Below are 6,667 nucleotides of genomic sequence, written 5' to 3' on the forward strand. Positions count from 1 at the left end.
TTCACTGTCTGAACGTGTTTACAAAATGACAATAAAGTTTGTCTAAGTCTAAGAATCACGGCTCCAGGATGACAGATGTCATTTGAAACAAAGGAGAGGATTATCAAACTCTTCAAAGAGGATAAATAAGGAAGAGGATTATGGCCACTGAAAAAAAGATGTTAATGGATATTTAAATATTATTTCAGTTTAATATGGGAAAAAGGTCAGAATTCTGACTTTGTGGATCTTAATGTAGATGGTCGCCATGAAGGCAGAGATGAGGAGAACTCAGCTTCAGCTGTTTGGGAGGAACAGGAACACATTGGTGGAAAATGATGGAATTGGGCGACTTTTCCGTCCCTGCTGATGAGATTTGATTAATGGAAGAACAGAAGGTGATTAAAACAAGAGAGCTGGTCTCTAAAACGGACATGGCTATGGCTGGATGCTAACATGTTGGTTAGCTGTCAGAATTATGAACTTTTTTCTTATATTAAACTGAAATAAAATAAAAAAATCAGTAACATTTTTTTTTCCAGTGGCCCAATCCTCTTCCTTGGGTAAATCATCACGCAGTGTTGCAAAAGATGTTGTTTTTTCGCAGTCAGACGGTTGACATTTTGAATCCGGTCTGATCTGCTTATTTTCTACAAAATTAAACAACTGAATGAACATCTGCTGAGGAAGGTGATTCCATCGTTTTTGCCAGGAGTTGAAGATAAACACACTCAAGTGTTCTGGTTTCAAGGCAATGGAGGGTTGGTCAACAGCACCCCCTGTTGGTGAAATCCCTGCAGCACACAGGAGGTGTGAGGAAAGATGATGGGTTCTTCAGGTCCTGAGGAAAGAAAGCAAGAAGAGACAAACTATACTGTGTTCAGTGACTGATGTTGTTTGTTGTTTTTTATATTTTAAAGTCTCTGTAGACTCTATTTAACTTTAGAGGTTAGACTGATGCAAGGATTGTGCTGGGCAGAAGGATGATGGAAAGGAGCAGCTGGTGGCTAGTCACGCCCTCAAGCAGAAATAGTGGTGAACTTTCGACCAGAAGCTGTGAGCAATGGTCTGACATGTAGTAGATGTAGATTCAGGAAAAGGCCTCAGCAATAGCCTGGATCAAAGTTTCCTTCTTTGCTTAAGTTCTCTGATTCATCAGTCAAATGAATATGATCGCTGTCACTCCTGTGGTCAGACTGGTGAGAGGAGGCTTCTGGGAAAATGAGGTTTCCTAAATGACTATAGAAACCAGGGTTGTTTCTATTATATGGGTCTGATCCTTTTTCACAAGAAATCCTTGTAGATCAACCGCAAAGGCTGCTTATGACTCATCCCACTTTTTGCCCCTGTGTTCTTTGGAGAGCCGGGCACCATCAGGTCTACCGCTGGATCTTCATACCTGAGCTTGTCAAGCCCAGAGCAAAATGACCCAGTTTTCGACGTAGAGTGATAGTTGGATAGTTAGATTGTTTTTCCAGTAAAACATGGTTGATCTAAAGTAAAGTAATTTTTCTGGCAGAGTTGTAACCCACCGCTCTGCCATAGGTGCAGAGATTTAACCGCTGAGTCATTTACCTTCCTACCCGGAGCAACCAAGGCTGAGAGGAGGCTGTGTAAACAGTAACCACATGCAGAGGTCAAAGACCTCACTGAACTTTGCTTTACAGGCTGTATAACGGCACCTTTGTTAGGTTGAGTTTATGTTTAATATCAGGTGTGCATATTCAGGACATGACGAGCAGAATGGAATGAGTAAAGCAAACCTGCTTCCAGCTGATCACACAAAAACATCACATTTCAGACACAGTTTTTCTTCATGGTCGATCAGAGCGACTGCATCCAGCCTCCATGTTTATGAGTCTGTGCTCAGAAAGAAGGAGCAGAGCTTAAACTCCTCCCTGTGAACTTTGGAAGGTTTTCTAGTTTTTCATTCTGCTTCATCAGACGTTCCCTCCTCTTCCTCAGCTCACAGAGACGCAGCAGCAGTGAAGGCACAGTGAGTACAACAGATAGACCGTTCAGCACAGCTGAGATGGAACAATATGCTATTAGACTATTTTTAGTGTTTGAATGGAAGTTTTTGTTCATCTGAGTTGATTCACAAAGAGCTTTAATCCAGATTTAGTTTCTGAAACTGCAGCTTATTCACCTTTAATCTGAATCCTAAGTTTAAATGTTTGACAGCAATGGCTCTGCTTTTCATTACATGATGGAAATCAGTCCGTTGGGACTGAGGATGAGGCTGGCATCAGGTGCAGCAGTTTGCCCTGCAATCGGTCGGTTGTAGGTTCGAGCTCTGGCTGTCAGTGTCGTGTCCTTGGGCAAGATTCCCGCTGGTCCGTGGCGCCAGCGTACGGCGGCCTCGCTTCTGTCGATGAACCCCAGGGCAGCTGTGGCTACGATGTAGCTCACCACCATCAGTGACCTGAAAAAGCACTATATAAGCTCAGGCCTTTTTTTTAACCGTTAATCTTAAGCAGCCACAATAGAATAAGCTTTATTGTACATTTAATTTTTTTCTTTTGTTGAAGCTTTATTGTGTGAGTCTCAGAGATCAGGGGACTTTAGAAACTTTCCTCAGAAATCATCCAAACTTGCAGCCCTATCAAAGCTGCTGGTGATATTTTATCGCTGTTGTAGAGTTTTTGGTTTTTCTATTGATGGTGGATCTTCATAACCTGACAACAGCCAGATGCATGTCTCGCTCCGCCTAGCTCGAGTGGAGCTAGGCGGAGCGAGACATGCATCTGGCTGTTGTCAGGTTAGGATCGTAATGGTTTACCTGAATGGCAGCAAGCAGGTTAAATCAGGGCAGAGCAGAGAGGCCAGAAGCTTCTGTTCCTCCACTCTGACCATTTCATCCACTAAACAGTCAAATATTTATCATTACTTCTGACAATATATTGTTTGGACATGAAGATTTTCTAACAGTAGGATTTGCTACAGATTTTCATAGCAAAGGTGAATAATTCTGATCACTGAGCTGCAGTTAATTCAGCTCACACTGCTGGCGTTTATTTTCAAAGAGAGAACTTTACATTATTTTTATTCTTGCAATATTAAATGTATGGTATAATTGTCAAGTATAATTTTTTTTCTCTGAAAGGCTCAAATTCACCTAAAACAGTAAAACCTTTCCTGTTCCGCTGTTTCCAACTTCCTGCATGTTAAAACGCTTTAAAAGCAGTTTTACAGAAATGTGAGTTTTATAGTAAAGATTGGTTTAAATCATATAAACTGTAGAATTCAGTTTGTTTGTTTCCATTATTTGAAACAGTTGATGTTTTAAATTAACATTTGTTCTGGATTCATTTGTCTTTTGTCATGAATTTAAAATAAAACCTGTTTTGTTGTCATTAGCTGGAATGTTTATTGGTTGAAATCTCAGGCGGGAAACTGTTGCTCGCTGCTTAGACCGGCTACCTGGATAGAAGAAGGTTGTGAGTTTCTTTGTGTCATGCAGCTTTGCCCCTGGGCAAGGCACTTCAAACTACATTACNAACCTTATACACACAATTGCACTCTAACAAACACCTACAGCTGCTCTGATCCCATTACTCACCAATTGTTATCTTCAGCTACCGCTTTATGCGTTCCGTACTGATTAATACAGCATGTTTCTGTATTGCATTTGTAGTTCTATATCAGTTGGTGGCACTGTTCCTTTTAAATCTCTCTTTGCAGACAGAATCACTTTTGTCAGAAAGGGGGGTCATTAAATGGTAAACGGCCTTTACTTATATAGCGCCTTTTTTCAAGTCAGTAAACTCACCCATTCATTCACCGATGGTGGTGAGCTACATTGTAGCCACAGCTGCCCTGGGGCTCACTGACAGAAGAGGGGCTGCCGTACACTGGCGCCACTGGGCCCTCTGACCACCATCAGTAGACAATGCAGGTGAAGGGTCTTGCCCAAGGACACGACAATGAAAGTCAGAGCCGGGGCTTGAACCGTCAACCCTCCGATTTCAGGGCAAACTCCAACATCCAACGCCACTGTCGGCCCACGCAAAGGGAATGTTGTCCTGGCTGAATAGGCGAGGTCTCCTGTTCCCCTGTATGAGGGTGGGGGCTGCAATGATAGCAGGAAGGAATCAACTCTATCGCTGCATTGGTTGTTGTTCAAGGTTGGTTTTTCTTTCTTAACATAGATGGTAAGATGGTAAGGATTCACCTGCACAGAAAATACACAGGTTATAAAACACAGTCTGGGTTTGAAATGAAGGCCTTGTGAAGCTGGGCAGTGTGAGGTGAGGTTTCACATTTGGGTGGAGAACCAGAAAATATGTTTAAAAAAATCAGATCTAGCTTCCAGATGGCTGTTAGCAGGCCGACAGAGGACCTGGCAGACCTGATGAGGACGGGACGACTGACATGACTGTAGGTAAACAGACACAGAGTTGATCTTCTCATTGAGTTAGACTTTGACATTTTATATTTTCATTCTGGAAAGAATCAAAATCTAGATAAGTCATTTTTTTCTTAAAGTTAGTACATTTGTTCTTGGATTGAGGAGATAAAAGAGACATTTTGCTAATGGAAAAATTGTTTAGAGAATTTAGATTTAAAATAAGAAAACACAATTGAACTGTCTTTATTTTACTAAATTAAGGATAAATGCACTAAATTTAAGAAATGTTTCACTTATTTCTAGATTGTTTTTCCAGTAAAACATGTTTGATCTAAAGTAAAGTGATTTTGCTGGCAGAGTTGTAACCCACCGCTCTGCCATAGGTGCAGAGATTTAACCGCTGAGTCATTTACCTTCCTACCCGGAGCAACCAAGGCTGAGAGGAGGCTGTGTAAACAGTAACCACATGCAGAGGTCAAAGACCTCACTGAACTTTGCTTTACAGGCTGTATAACGGCACCTTTGTTAGGTTGAGTTTATGTTTAATATCAGGTGTGCATATTCAGGACATGACGAGCAGAATGGAATGAGTAAAGCAAACCTGCTTCCAGCTGATCACACAAAAACATCACATTTCAGACACAGTTTTTCTTCATGGTCGATCAGAGCGACTGCATCCAGCCTCCATGTTTATGAGTCTGTGCTCAGAAAGAAGGAGCAGAGCTTAAACTCCTCCCTGTGAACTTTGGAAGGTTTTCTAGTTTTTCATTCTGCTTCATCAGACGTTCCCTCCTCTTCCTCAGCTCACAGAGACGCAGCAGCAGTGAAGGCACAGTGAGTACAACAGATAGACCGTTCAGCACAGCTGAGATGGAACAATATGCTATTAGACTATTTTTAGTGTTTGAATGGAAGTTTTTGTTCATCTGAGTTGATTCACAAAGAGCTTTAATCCAGATTTAGTTTCTGAAACTGCAGCTTATTCACCTTTAATCTGAATCCTAAGTTTAAATGTTTGACAGCAATGGCTCTGCTTTTCATTACATGATGGAAATCAGTCCGTTGGGACTGAGGATGAGGCTGGCATCAGGTGCAGCAGTTTGCCCTGCAATCGGTCGGTTGTAGGTTCGAGCTCTGGCTGTCAGTGTCGTGTCCTTGGGCAAGATTCCCGCTGGTCCGTGGCGCCAGCGTACGGCGGCCTCGCTTCTGTCGATGAACCCCAGGGCAGCTGTGGCTACGATGTAGCTCACCACCATCAGTGACCTGAAAAAGCACTATATAAGCTCAGGCCTTTTTTTTAACCGTTAATCTTAAGCAGCCACAATAGAATAAGCTTTATTGTACATTTAATTTTTTTCTTTTGTTGAAGCTTTATTGTGTGAGTCTCAGAGATCAGGGGACTTTAGAAACTTTCCTCAGAAATCATCCAAACTTGCAGCCCTATCAAAGCTGCTGGTGATATTTTATCGCTGTTGTAGAGTTTTTGGTTTTTCTATTGATGGTGGATCTTCATAACCTGACAACAGCCAGATGCATGTCTCGCTCCGCCTAGCTCGAGTGGAGCTAGGCGGAGCGAGACATGCATCTGGCTGTTGTCAGGTTAGGATCGTAATGGTTTACCTGAATGGCAGCAAGCAGGTTAAATCAGGGCAGAGCAGAGAGGCCAGAAGCTTCTGTTCCTCCACTCTGACCATTTCATCCACTAAACAGTCAAATATTTATCATTACTTCTGACAATATATTGTTTGGACATGAAGATTTTCTAACAGTAGGATTTGCTACAGATTTTCATAGCAAAGGTGAATAATTCTGATCACTGAGCTGCAGTTAATTCAGCTCACACTGCTGGCGTTTATTTTCAAAGAGAGAACTTTACATTATTTTTATTCTTGCAATATTAAATGTATGGTATAATTGTCAAGTATAATTTTTTTTCTCTGAAAGGCTCAAATTCACCTAAAACAGTAAAACCTTTCCTGTTCCGCTGTTTCCAACTTCCTGCATGTTAAAACGCTTTAAAAGCAGTTTTACAGAAATGTGAGTTTTATAGTAAAGATTGGTTTAAATCATATAAACTGTAGAATTCAGTTTGTTTGTTTCCATTATTTGAAACAGTTGATGTTTTAAATTAACATTTGTTCTGGATTCATTTGTCTTTTGTCATGAATTTAAAATAAAACCTGTTTTGTTGTCATTAGCTGGAATGTTTATTGGTTGAAATCTCAGGCGGGAAACTGTTGCTCGCTGCTTAGACCGGCTACCTGGATAGAAGAAGGTTGTGAGTTTCTTTGTGTCATGCAGCTTTGCCCCTGGGCAAGGCACTTCAAACTACATTAC

General features: G+C 41.4%; 1 protein-coding gene across 3 annotated transcripts in view; it reads left to right on the plus strand.

Annotated features, from left to right (window-relative positions):
* The first annotated feature begins 1,899 nt into the window (after positions 1 to 1,899).
* The window catches only part of LOC107104815, a 13,107-nt gene continuing 8,339 nt past the window's right edge, over positions 1,900 to 6,667 (plus strand). The window contains exon 1 of one of the 3 annotated variants that reach the window (XM_015404924.1): positions 1,900 to 1,975. The gene's annotated coding sequence lies outside the window, so the exon portion shown is untranslated. Of the gene's footprint in view, positions 1,976 to 5,026; positions 5,165 to 6,667 lie in introns of those variants that run through there. The other 2 variants (XM_015404923.1, XM_015404925.1) reach the window with 2 other exon arrangements.

This window comes from Cyprinodon variegatus, unplaced genomic scaffold (genome assembly GCF_000732505.1).
Source record: "Cyprinodon variegatus isolate N-32 unplaced genomic scaffold, C_variegatus-1.0 Scaffold1899, whole genome shotgun sequence".
Taxonomy (NCBI): domain Eukaryota; kingdom Metazoa; phylum Chordata; class Actinopteri; order Cyprinodontiformes; family Cyprinodontidae; genus Cyprinodon; species Cyprinodon variegatus.